Genomic DNA, 13,319 nt, shown 5'->3' on the forward strand with positions numbered 1-13,319 from the left:
TAACAATCATTTGATAAGAAAATCACTTTTCAGAATATGGACAAAATATAAATCACATATCACGCAAAAAATTCCCAGATGGACATCAATCAATGAAGCGTTTTTCAGGAGGGAAAAAATGAAAGATACAGATTGGGTAACATATGAAGACATATTGAAAAAGGAACTAGGGCAGTATAGGTTAAAAACAATGGAAGAATTAATCACAGAAGGGATGAAATGTAACTGGTTTCTGTATATGCAAATGGTGGCAAGGTATAAATCAGATTCCAAAGTAATCGAAATCGAAAAAGAAGAAACACAATTGGCAAAAATAATAATAAATGATGAGGAACATAAAATATCCAAACTATATAAAGTATTACTAGAATTAGAAATGGAAAGCGAAACAATAAAACATTATATGATAACCTGGGCGCAAGATATAGGAAGACCAATTATGTTGGATGAATGGGAGAAAAACTGGAACAAAAGGATTAAATATACACTCTGTGCTGATATTAGGGAAAATTATTACAAAATGCAATACAAATGGTATCTAACACCAGAAAAAATTTGTAAGATAAACAAAGATCAGAAACTGGAATGTTGGAATTGTAAAAAAAAATTAGGAACTTTTAAACACATGTGGTGGGAATGTAGGAAAGCTGAAATGTTTTGGAAACAAGTGCATGAGGAAATAGAGAAAATTCTAAGCATTAAAATAAAAAAAGATATATTACTATTCTTATTAGGAATAATAGAGGACGGAAACATTGAGAGAAGATATGGTAAATTGATATTTTATATGATTACGGCAGCAAGAATGGTCTATGCAAAGAAATGGAAAAGTAAAGAAACCCCAACACTAAAAGAATGGTATGCCAAGATATATGATATGATGATTTCCGAAAAACTGACGTATTTGCTTAGAAACGTGTCGTCTAATGAAGTTGAAAAACAATGGGAACCGATTATGAAATATTTAATGGAAATGGAAAAAATGAAATCTGATTAAGATATAAAAATGATACTGGATAAATAAGATAAATATAAATTGCTAAGGAAGTAAAGCTGTTAAGACATTATTGGCAATTGTTTATATATTGTTTATATTATTATATACAGTAAAAGTTAAGACAATAAGACATTTAATTGAAGATATTAATAAAAATAATAGCATTATCTAAGAAGTTATAGAAGAAAATAGATATGAAAAATCTTAGAAATGTATGTGTAAGAGAAAAAAAAAAGTAGGAAACATATTTGGAATTAAAAGAAAGTCATAGAAAATGATGTATTCTAAATATTCAGTTTAAAGGATGGGAAGGTTGTTTTTATTTTATGTTTTTTTGTCTTGAGTTTTTTTTTTCTTTCCTTTTTTTTTCTTTTTTGATTTGTATGTGTGTATAAATTTTTTTTTTTAATTTTGGTTTGTATTTTTTTTGTATATTAGCATTATTGTATGTGTAATTTGGTTTTGTTGTAGTCTGTATTGTATTATATATATTGTTTGATACATTTTAATAATAAAAATTATTTTAAAAAAAAAACATTCCTTAATCAGTCAAAGAGATGACTGTATATGTGGGTCGACCCACATTTTTGGGCCAATTTGAGGGTATACATTTCTCAGTTTATAGTTGAGTATATACAGTAATTGATTTAAAACAAAAGGATTCTGGATTGAAGCCAGGGACATTGTCAGGAAAGAATGAAAAAAGACACTGCAGCCAAAAAGAAAGAGAAGCCTTATTGGTTGACTGATGAATCTCTTCAAGCAGTTAATGACAGATGACAAGCAAAAGTAGAAGGTGACAGAAATAAGGTCACAACTGTGAATGCAACTGTTCAGCAACTTGTGTACAGGAACAAAAAGAATTACTGTAATAATGCAGAGAAATAGAAGATGACAACAAAAAAGGACAAACAAGAGACTTCTTCCACAAGATCTGAGAAATCAAAGTATAATTTAAACCAAGAGTGAGGATGCAATATAACACATTACATGACCAAGTGGAAATAAAAAGATGATGGACCCAATACATGGAAGAACTATTTAAAAATGATGAAAGGATGACAGATTCATTCAAGAAGAAAAAAATTAGAAGATGAGCCTACAGTTTTAGAAAGTGAAGGGAAAGCTGCATTCCATGCACTTGGGAGAAATAAATCACCAAGAACAGATGGCATACCAACAGAGCTGCTTCAAGCTACCAAGACAGAATCTGCTCTAGTTCTAGCTAAAATCTGTCAATAGATAGGGAAAACAAAGGAATGGCCTTCATATTGGAAATGCTCAATATGCATTCCAATTCCAAAGAAAGGGGACACCAGGGATTGCAGTAACCACAGGACCAAGGCATTAATGTACAATGCAAGTAAAGTGATGTTCATTTCAGAAGAATTTCAGAAGAAAATCAGCCTGTGCTTTATAGATTATTGTTAATGTATAGAGTGTATGAAAATGTTCAGATGTAACATTTTGGAAATGGTTATTCACTTTACAGAAGCCTAGAATTGGCTGCAGCTGGGACTCAAACCAGCAGGTGATGTCCAAGGTCACCAGAGAGCACGTAGCAAGATGTAAATATACTGTGTCATCTTTGCAAGGGGGGAGATATTCCAAGATGCACAGGAAATTGTACAGGAAGGGGTTGAGCTAGATTGCCACATGGCAAATGTGTATATAAGCTCAGATGTCCGTTTGTACATTTTTGTGGGGTTTGTAGTTGGTGGATGGTGTTGGTGATTGTTCTCGCATGTGTCTTTGGCAACAAATAAACAAAGTGCCTCTATGGAGATAAGCCAGGAGTCGGTGTGTCTTTCTTCTAGCAGTTTTCCTGGCATGCTCCGGCAGCTAAATAGTTGTTTATCTTCAGCACAAGGCTTCCAAGTTTATTCTGCGCGCTCACGTTTGCAGCAACAATGATAGCAAACCTTTTGATTATGTAGATCATAAAAACTACGGATCACTCATAAATAAATGGATGTGCCACAATATTTGATTATCCTGATGCATAATCTGTACTTAGGACAAGAGGCTACCATCAAGAGGGAATACAATAAAATGGAGTGGTTTCCAATTGAGAAAGGAGTCAGAAGAAGCAGCATTTTATTGCCCCATCTATTTAAACTTGTATGGTGAACATATACATAAAGCAGAGATTAGCTGGAAGGAAGGAGGCATGAAAATTAGAAGAAGGAACATCAACAATTAACAATATTCAGATGACACCTTGCAACTCACAGAAAATAGCAAAGACACAGAATGCTTACTGAAGAAAACCAAGGAAGAAAGGTAGATTTATAGTTCAACATGACGAAAACAAAAATAATGATCACAGATGAATACCAGCAGGCTCACACTTGCCCTGTCGATGCCCAAAGATCATCAACTAAGGTGACCATGGCAGTCTCGACTCCATATCCTGTCCTGAAATCGATTTGAAATGCATCTAGATAATTGGCAAAGGAAGTGGTGGTCAGAGTACTAAAGCCTTAATCCCATAGGTTAGTCCTAACTTAAATAGATGCACTGAATCAACTCTTCAGTGATGAGTTAACATGTAGGTAAATTCCACTGATTCACTGAATTGACTCTAAAAAGGTAAAGATATTCCCCATTGACAAGGTTGTCAAGTCATGTCCTACCATAGTGAGCAGTGCTCATCTCCGTTACTAAGCTGAAGAGCCAGCATTGTCAGAGACTACTCCTGTGACCATGTGGCTATCATGATTGCACAGAATGCTGTTTATCTTCCCACTGAAGTATGCATGCTTTCGAACTGCTAGATTGGCAGAATTGGGACTAGTGATGGGAGCTCACCCCGTCATGCAGCACCAGGGCCTCCAACTGCCAACCTGCCAATCTTTCAGTCAACAGAATCAGCATCTTAACCATTTAAGCCACTGCATCCTAAGTCTACTCTAATTGATACTAATACAGTGGGACCTTGGTATCCATTGGGGTTTACTTCCAGGTCCTCCCATGGATATGAACATCCGTGGGTGTTAGTCTCATGATATACAAAGGTGTAGTAAAATGGTGTCCCTTATTTGTTCTTTGGAATTTTTTGCGGGCAGGAGGGGAATATTTTCAAGCTGTGGAGGCAGAATCCATGGATACGGACTTTCAACTGTAATAAATCATAGGTTGCAGTCTGGCAAAATCTGTTGAATTTCCACAACATCTTTTGGCCACTAAGACTCATAATAATTCGTTTGGTATAAGGTGATCCTTTGTTCAGAGCTTCTGAACAGTTCGAATGAGGTGGGGCCTGATAGTTCACCATCCCTCTGAAGGGTCACATGTTCACAGTCTCTGCACTGATGTTACCATTGCACTCCATGCCACTTGGAAGCATGCTTCCAATTCAGCAGTGTGAAGGCTGGTTCTTCTAGGCTTGTCTCAGAACCAAAGAGCTGGAGAGGGATTTTAACATCACACACTTTTCTCCATTTGCCATCCCAGCATCTCTCTTGGCTAAAGTATCCCCTGAGAGATGGCTTAATTGCTTTGTATTGAGCTGTTAGCAATTCATTATAAGCTGCCTTGGGGATCATTAGAACCAAAGTGCAGCATGAAGTATACTTCATGAAGAATACTGAGTAAACTGAAAAACAAAAAGATAATGAGTTCTATACATTTGTATCTTGGTTGTATCATGTACACATGCATTTATAGAACCAAATAACCATTCAAGAAGGAAAAGGAAAAATATCATATGTTAACAGTTCCTTGTTAAAATAATTCATGCAAGTTTATCCAAATGACATCCCCTATCTAAAATATTGCATATTGAACTCTTACAGATAAAAACTAGCCCCTGCAGGTAAAATACACTGAAGATTCAGAAGCAAATTTTGTGCGTTTTATATTTTGTATTTTGTAAGAATTTTTTGAAAAAATATTCATTGCAGTATAATTGAAAACACATAGCCTAGCTAAACTGTTACTCTCAGAGTGGAGACTGTTCGCTATTATTGAAATGTGTATGTGTCTGCATTTGCTAATAAAAATTGTAAATTGGGCATTTTTTTAAAAAGTGTGTCCTTACCTAAATTTGTTTTTTGATTTGTTTTTTTTAAAAAAAAAGCCAGTTAGAGAACAATGTAGGCATGTGTTTTTAAACTACTGTTCGTGCAGTCTGGTCAGGACTGTGTGACACAGTATACAGTGTTTTGTCATCCAAGGAATGTCTTTGATCAAGAGTTTATGCAAGAAGGGGGGGAAAAAGCCATGAAACCCTAATCCGTTCCCACAGTCCAGTAAACGTGAGCTGGACAAACACTGGACAATAGCAGTAAAGCTTGCTGTTGGAACAATAGCACCAACTAAAAAAATTAAAGAGCTGCTGACTCACAGTTCCTACATTCAAGAAAGATTCCATGCAATATTGATTAGTCCCTGGATTCTGAAGGGGCCTGAAGATTATAAGCTTCAATTATACCTTCCAAGTATTTAAAGAAAGCGTGCTCTTACGCTCCTAAATCAAATGAGAGAAATGACAAACAAATGTGCTCATTCTTCATTTCACACAAATGCTAGATGAGACATTTGCCTAGGCATTTTATAATCTTTGCCCTAAATAATGCCTCTAACAACCAGAACATTTGAAACTATAATTGTTATAAGCTTGCTATTTAATTATTGATACCTGGTACGAAACACTTCTAAATTCCATTCAGGTGAAAATGAATTTTCCACTTTTTCAAGGCAAGTTCCAAGGTGTAGTTCCCCAATTAGGCAACTTTTATATTTAATGTGAAACACATAGAATCATAGAATCATAGAGTTGGAAGAGACCACAAGGGCCATCCAGTCCAACCCCCTGCCATGCAGGAAATCCAAATCAAAGCATCCCCGACAGATGGCCATCCAGCCTCCGTTTGAAGACCTCCAAGGAGGGAGACTCCACTACACTCCGAGGAAGTGTGTTCCACTGTCGAACAGCCCTTACTGTCAGGAAGTTCCTCCTAATGTTGAGGTGGAATCTCTTTTCCTGCAGCTTGCATCCATTGCTTCGGGTCCTAGTCTCTGGAGCAGCAGAAAACAAGCTGGCTCCCTCCTCAATATGACATCCCTTCAAATATTTAAACAGAGCTATCATATCACCCCTTAACCTTCTCTTCTCCAGACTAAACATGCCCAGCTCTCTAAGTCGTTCCTTGTAGGGCATGGTTTCCAGACCTTTCACCATTTTAGTCACCCTCCTTTGGACACGCTCCAGTTTCTCAATGTCCTTTTTGAATTGTGGCGCCCAGAACTGGACACAATATTCCAGGTGGGGCCTGACCAGAGCAGAATATAGTGGCACTATTACTTCCCTTGATCTAGACACTATACTTTTATTGATGCAGCCTAAAATTGCATTGGCCTTTTTAGCTGCCGCATCGCACTGTTGACTCATGTTCAACTTGTGGTCTACTTGGACTCCTAGATCCCTTTCACATGTAGTTTCATTCAGCCAGGTGTCCCCCATCCTATATTTGTGCATTTCATTTTTTCGCCCTAAGTGCAGTACCTTACATTTCTCCCTGTTGAAGTTCATTTTGTTAGCTGTGGCCCAGCTTTCTAGTCTATTCAGGTCATTTTGAATTTTGATCCTGTCCTCTGGAGTATTAGCTATTCCTCCTAATTTGGTGTCATCTGCAAATTTGATAAGTATTCCCCCAATTTTTTCCTCCAAGTCATTGATAAAGATGTTGAACAGTACTGGACCCAGGACAGACCCCTGTGGGACCCCACTGGTCACTTCTCTCCAGGATGAAAAGGAGCCATTGTTGAGCACCCTTTAGGTTTGTCCGGTCAACCAATTACAAATCCACGTAACAGTTGCCTTGTCTAGCCCACATTTTACAAGCTTGTTTGCAAGAATGTCATGGGGAACCCTGTCAAAGGCCTTACTGAAATCAATATATGCTTTATCCACAGCATTCCCTTCATCTACCAAGCTAGTAATTTTATCAACGAAAGAGATCAGATTTGTCTGGCATGACTTGTTTCTCTGAAACCCATGTTGAGTTTTTGTGATTATGGAATTGCTTTCTAGATGTTCACAGACTCTCTTTTTAATGATCTGCTCCAGAATCTTTCCTGGTATCGATGTCAGACTAACTGGCCGATAATTGTTTGGATCCTCTTTCTTCCCCTTTTTGAAGATGGGGACAACGTTTGCCCTCCTCCAGTCTGATGGGACTTCTCCTGTTCTCCAGGAGTTTTCAAAGATTATTGCCAATGGCTCCGATATTACATTTTCCAGTTCTTTTAATACCCTTGGATGTAGTTCATCTGGTCCTGGAGACTTAAATTCATTTAGATTAACAAGGAATTCCTGTACTATCTCTTTACTTATTCTGAGCTGAAATTCCCCTATTCTGTCCTCTGCTCCTTTATCCTCAGGTTGAGCACCCTTTTCCTTTTCTGAGAACACTGAGGCAAAGAAAGTGTTGAGTAATTCTGCCTTTTCTCTGTCCTCTGTTAACATTTTGCCATCTTCTCCATGCAGTGGTCCTACCGTTTCCTTCTTCTTCCTTTTGCTGCGGACATATCCAAAAAAGTTCTTTTTGTTGTTCTTAACCTCTCTAGCAAGCCTGAGCTCATTCTGTGCTTTAGCTTTTCTGACCTTATCTCTACACTTGCTAGCTATTTGTTTGAATTCCTCTTTGGTGATTTCCCCATTTCTTATACATGTTCCGTTTAAAATTTAGCTGAGCTGAAAGTTCCTTGGTCATCCATCCTGGGTTCTTGCGACACCTTCCATTTTTCTTTCTCACTGGAACTGTTTTAATTTGTATCTCCCTTTTGAGAAACTCCCATCCATCTTGAACTCCCTTCTCTTTTAGTATTCCTGAACATGGGATCACCTCCAGTATTTCTCTAAGTTTACCAAAATCTTCTCTCCTAAAGTCTAGGATGCGTGTCTGACTCTGCCTGGCTTCTCCTTTCCACTGTATAACAAACTCCAGGAGAACATGGTCACTTCCACCTAAGGATCCCACCACTTGCACCCCATTAACCAAATCATCCTTGTTGATTAGGATCAGATCTAAAATAGCTGACCCTCTTGTTACCTCTTCCACCTTTTGGACAATGAAATTGTCTTCGAGGCAAGTGAGGAATTTACTAGACCTTGAGGATTTGGCTGAGTTTGACTTCCAACAAATATCAGGGTAGTTGAAGTCACCCATCTCTACTACATCTCTCCTTTCTGAGTATGTGGTCATCTGTTCTACAAAGACATCATCCAATTCCTCAGTCTGACTTGGGAGTCTGTAGTAGACTCCCACCATAACGTCCTTGTTGTTTCCCTCCCCTTTAATTTTAGGTTAGGCATGTTAGGCTTGTTCTGGGAAGGAAAAGAAGTGCTGTATTGTAGCAGGTCTGGAAGCTAGTTTGATGCGTCCGAGATCCTTAACAGTGGAGGGCACATGCTCCAAATGCCAAAATGCAGGGGAGAAGGGGAGGGAACAAAAACAGAAAAAGGTTTCAATCTGCTTCTGATTTTGAAAAAAAAAGTATTTTGAAATGTTATCTAGTGAGGAGGAAATGGAAGTTACCCTCCAATTTTTTTTTGGGGGGGGGGGTGGTGGATTGATCTGGGGAGTCTAGATTAGTCACGGATTGCAAAAGGAGCCTTGAGGTTCAGGACCTCATTTTCCCCATCTTTGCTGTTAAGGGGGAGCCAAACACAAAATGACAGGTTATAGATAATTTGAACCTAAAAAAAATAAATTGCTGCTGTCTTATTTCACATCCACCTTCTAATGAAATGAAGTGTTTTCTCAAGTACAGATGGGCTTCCCATTCCCTACTTCAGATACACCATGAAGGCAGCTGACAATATGTATCATTATTTGTATTGTTATTGTTATGCACTAGTGGCTTCAACTTACCGCGACCCTATGGGTAAAAGATTTCCAAGAGCTCCAGTCATCAACTGCTAAGCTGATTTTTGGAAACTCAGGACCATGGCTTTCCTGACCGAATCAATCCCTATGTAATGCAGTTTTCCTCTTTTCCTACTGCTTTCTGCTTTGGTAAGGATTATTGTCTTTTGCAATGTATTTTGTTGTCTCATGATATATCCAAAGTCTGATAGCTTTTATTCAATTATTCTGGCTTCTAGCGAGAATTCAGGCTTAATTTACTCTTGGACTTGGAGGGCACAGAGTTCAGGAAGGCTGTGAACACAATATCATAGCTCAACTGCTTATTTAATGAAATATTTCTTCTTAGTAGTTTACATTTCCAACAAAGAGATTGGAAATGTAGGTTCTTTGGAATTCAGTTCCTAGATCCCTCCAGTCAGCAGGACGACAACATATACACCTGGGGGAGAAGCAGTAGCAGCAGCAGTTACTGTTCCCCCCATACACACATACCCAGGAAGGAGGAAGCTGGTTCTTTGTTCCTGGGTGCATCCATGATAAGGTGGGGGAGGAAGCTGCAGAAGAGGACTATCACAAAGCTGCAACAGAGGATGTCACACAAAGAGGTACAGGATATCTATTTTCACAACCTTTTTAGAAACCACCTACAGGATTCTGGCCACAGATGGCAGGACAGTATGTGTGGAATACAGCTAGAATGTACTGCTTCACAATCCACCCATGTATGCTTTGAACATGATGACTTTTTTTGCCCGAATCCACCTTCAAAGATGTATCCTTGACACACTTCCACTGGAATAAGGTATTCTATCTGTTATGTGATCAAACAAATAATGAATCATGCTGGCAGGAAATAGTTTTTCTATGAGTCGGAACTGACTCGAGGGCAGCTAACAACAACAAAGAAAGAACCAGAACCAGAACTCAGAATGCAAATGTTCAATAACTTGTGTGCAGGGAGAAGGAAAATTGCTATAATAATCAATGCAGTGAAATAGAAGCTGACAACAACAAAAAAGGAAGAAAAAGAGACCTCTTCCTCAAGATCTGAGAAATCAAAGGAAAATTTAAAACAAGAGTGGGGATGCAAGAGAACACATTACATCTGCAGTTAAAAATCAAAAGGCAATAGAAACAAGCCACAGAAGAACTATATAAAAGTGATAAAAAGATTACAGATGCATTTAAAGAACAATATGAAGATAAACCTCCAATTTTAAAAAGTGAGATGAGAGCTATATACAGAGCACTTGAGAAAAATGTCACCAGGGACAGGTGGTATACCAGTAGATCAGTTCCAAGCTACAGAAATAGACTCTACTCTAGTTTTAACTAGAATTTGTCAACAAATATGAAAAACAAAACAATTGCCCACAGATTGGAAATACTCAGTATGCATTCCAATCCTCAAGAAAAGGAACAGCAGGAATTGTATTAATTTCCCATGTAAGCAAAATAATGCTCAAAATTCTACAGCAAAGACTTTCAACTTATATGGAGGGAGCACTTCCAAATGTCCAAGCTGGGTACAAAAAAAGAAGAGGCACTAGAGATCATCGAGCAAGCATGTGCTTGAAAATGGAACATGCTGAGAAATTTGAAAAGAAAATCAGCCTATGCTTTATAGACTATAGCAAAGCATTTAATTTTATATTGAATGTTGTTTCACATTCTAATTTATTGAGAATCTTTTTATATTTGAGACCATACATCATCAAGATATAAAACTCACAAAGCATTATACTAGGAGGTGCAACTGTGCTGGGGACCAATACCCACCTCCTCCCATGGGCAGACTGCACTACCACATTTTCACCCCAAAAATGGTTATTTCCCCCCCTAACCACATGTACAGTATTTAACCATGTGTATTAGCCAATTTTGATCCATAGGGAGAGATGGGATATAAGTAAATTACTATTATTATTATTATTATTATTATTGGCTGATTTTCAGTTATTTTCCCCACACTCTACATAGTTTAAAGGTAAATTATCACATTCAGGGGAGCCAGGGTTCAAATCCCTGCTTGGCCATGGAAACCCACCAGGTGACCTTGGACAAGTTTCACGCTCAGTCACATAGGAAGGCAATGGTAAACCTCCTCTGAAGACATGTTGCCAAGAAAACTAGGGTAGGGTTGCCATAAGAGAGTTGAAGGCATATAACCACCGCCACCACACTGGGGGAGTTTTGTGTCATTTTGAGTGGGTTTATTTTATTTTATTATTTTTTTTGCCTGCGTGAATTTCAAAAAAAGTTGGGGGCACTGTAATCTTGAAGGAATTATGAGGGATTTGTAGGGATGCAAATAGAAGGTTATAGACTGCATGCAGTCTAGCCTCACATCATTAACAACCATCCATCTTTTAAAAATATTCCAAACCTCAAGAAATTTTGCACTAAGTCTCCTAATAACCAAAATACCTGATTTAGCTGAATCAGGCTCAGTAGGGACCTCAGTTTGCAAACCTTGGTGGTCATGAAAGGGCAGCAGTCAGTTAGCCATTTAATTTCGTATTATTCTGTTTTTACTATTAAGAGATGGTGAAAGGTGCTTAAAGGATTTTCTGCCTCCTGTATCCAAATAATTTGGCTGGCTTTGGGTATAATGCACTTTTAACTTGGATGGGCGGGGGTGCCATTTGTCTCCTGCAGCAAAATGTCTTGGGCCAGCATTAGGAGGAATGGATCACAGACCTGAAAACATAAAAGGGATCAGGCTACTACCTATGATCAAAGAATACGGGTCATTATTGTCCATGTCAAACATCAGGGTACGATTTTGTACAAGGGAGACATTTTCTTATGCATTTTAATGGTCTGGGTTGTGTTACTCTTAAGTGTAGAGTCTTTGATATAATTAAATCTTAGTCTTAAAAGCTGCCGCCTGTTTTTTTTTTAAGGCATTCCATACTTGGCACGCTGCATATTTAATGTGGTACACAGAGAACAATAGACGTAGACATAAAAGAGTTTATGGATCTTAGGTTTCAAAAACCTTACAAATTCAGGTTAATCTAATCTCTTCCAGGTAAATCAAATCCCATATAAACAAATATTCATTCTTGCCTTTCCTATGTAATGTTAGGGTGCTGGAGAATAGACCGTTAACTTATGTTCATTCCTTCAAATGCTGAGACTGTAGAATTGAAATACAGAATTCATAGCAACAAATAATGTAATGTAAAAATCTAAATTTTCAGAGTATAGTTTGGTGATCTTGTGCAACATGACTAGTTAATCAGTGTAGATATATAAAAACAAACACGCACACAAACTAACTCTTAAAGGACATCTCTAAAATGAATTCTCTACTTTCAACTTCCTCCTTCCCCCTACATAACCTCCAAATTGGCTTTGGAGGTCCCCCAACCCAAGGAGGAATTTGTTGGGCGCAAGCCTATGTGCACATTTATCAGTCCAAAAACACTCAACAAAGTTGTCAGATTTAACCTTCAAGCATTGGAATGAATTACAACAATTACGTGACTTGTAGAATATTTTCTGATCCCAATGAAAATTCCAATGTATTACACGGGTATAAAAATGTTCTATATTCAAATGGAATGTTTGGGTATCCAGAATAAAGCATGTTCCATACAAACAACCAGAGCCAGAAAACACAAGGTGCTATAAAAGCAAAATAAAGCCAGATAAAGTAAAGCATACATGACTTGTATTGTGGGGTATTATTAGATCCCAATGAGAATTCCAATGCCCCTCTCCACTCCTACCGATGGAAGAAATCTTGATTTTTCTCAAATGGAGCCAGCCTACTGATAAGCAGTGTTTCACATCTGCTTTGCTGCATCATTGCTTGCTAAAAGGCAGCACAAGGCTTTTTGTTTGTTTGTTTAATGTGTTGACTTTAGTAAGCACCAAACAAAGACCCAGTGGCAAAATCAATAGATTTCTTGGGAAGCTTTTCATTTTTTGTTTAAAAGGTGTTTTAAAAGACCCATTGTGCTGCCATCAGAAGAAAATAGGTGAGTGAGACTCACTGTCACAGCCTCTAAGGAAAATCCTAAGAGACATCCTCTAATCACTTTCAAAATCTTCCACTTTGGAGTTCAATCCTCCTCTCTTCTCCTTTCAAAGAAATGCATAAGGTATTTACTCATGCAAACAAAACTTTCTGCAGAATAACAATTTGCACAAGAAGTGGAATGAAGTAAAAATAAACACCTGGCTATCCACGGTGCTATAAAGCAACCCTCCCCAACTTGGCCATCTCCAGTGTACTCCACTATAAGTCCCACCATGACTATCTGGTTAGGGAACAATGCTATAAAGGAATACAGTGGATTTGTCTTATCCACAGGCTCCAGATCCACAAATTTAATCAACCACAGACTGAAAATGAAGTAATATTTTTGTGGGGGCAGATTACAGGAGATCTAGTGTAATCAGGCCAAAAAAAGGACCCAGGGCAGCAGAGGAAG

Source organism: Sceloporus occidentalis, unplaced genomic scaffold, assembly GCF_023333645.1.
Source record: "Sceloporus occidentalis isolate IW3139 unplaced genomic scaffold, rSceOcc1.0.p SCAF_4, whole genome shotgun sequence".
In the NCBI taxonomy this organism is placed as follows: Eukaryota; Metazoa; Chordata; class Lepidosauria; order Squamata; family Phrynosomatidae; genus Sceloporus; species Sceloporus occidentalis.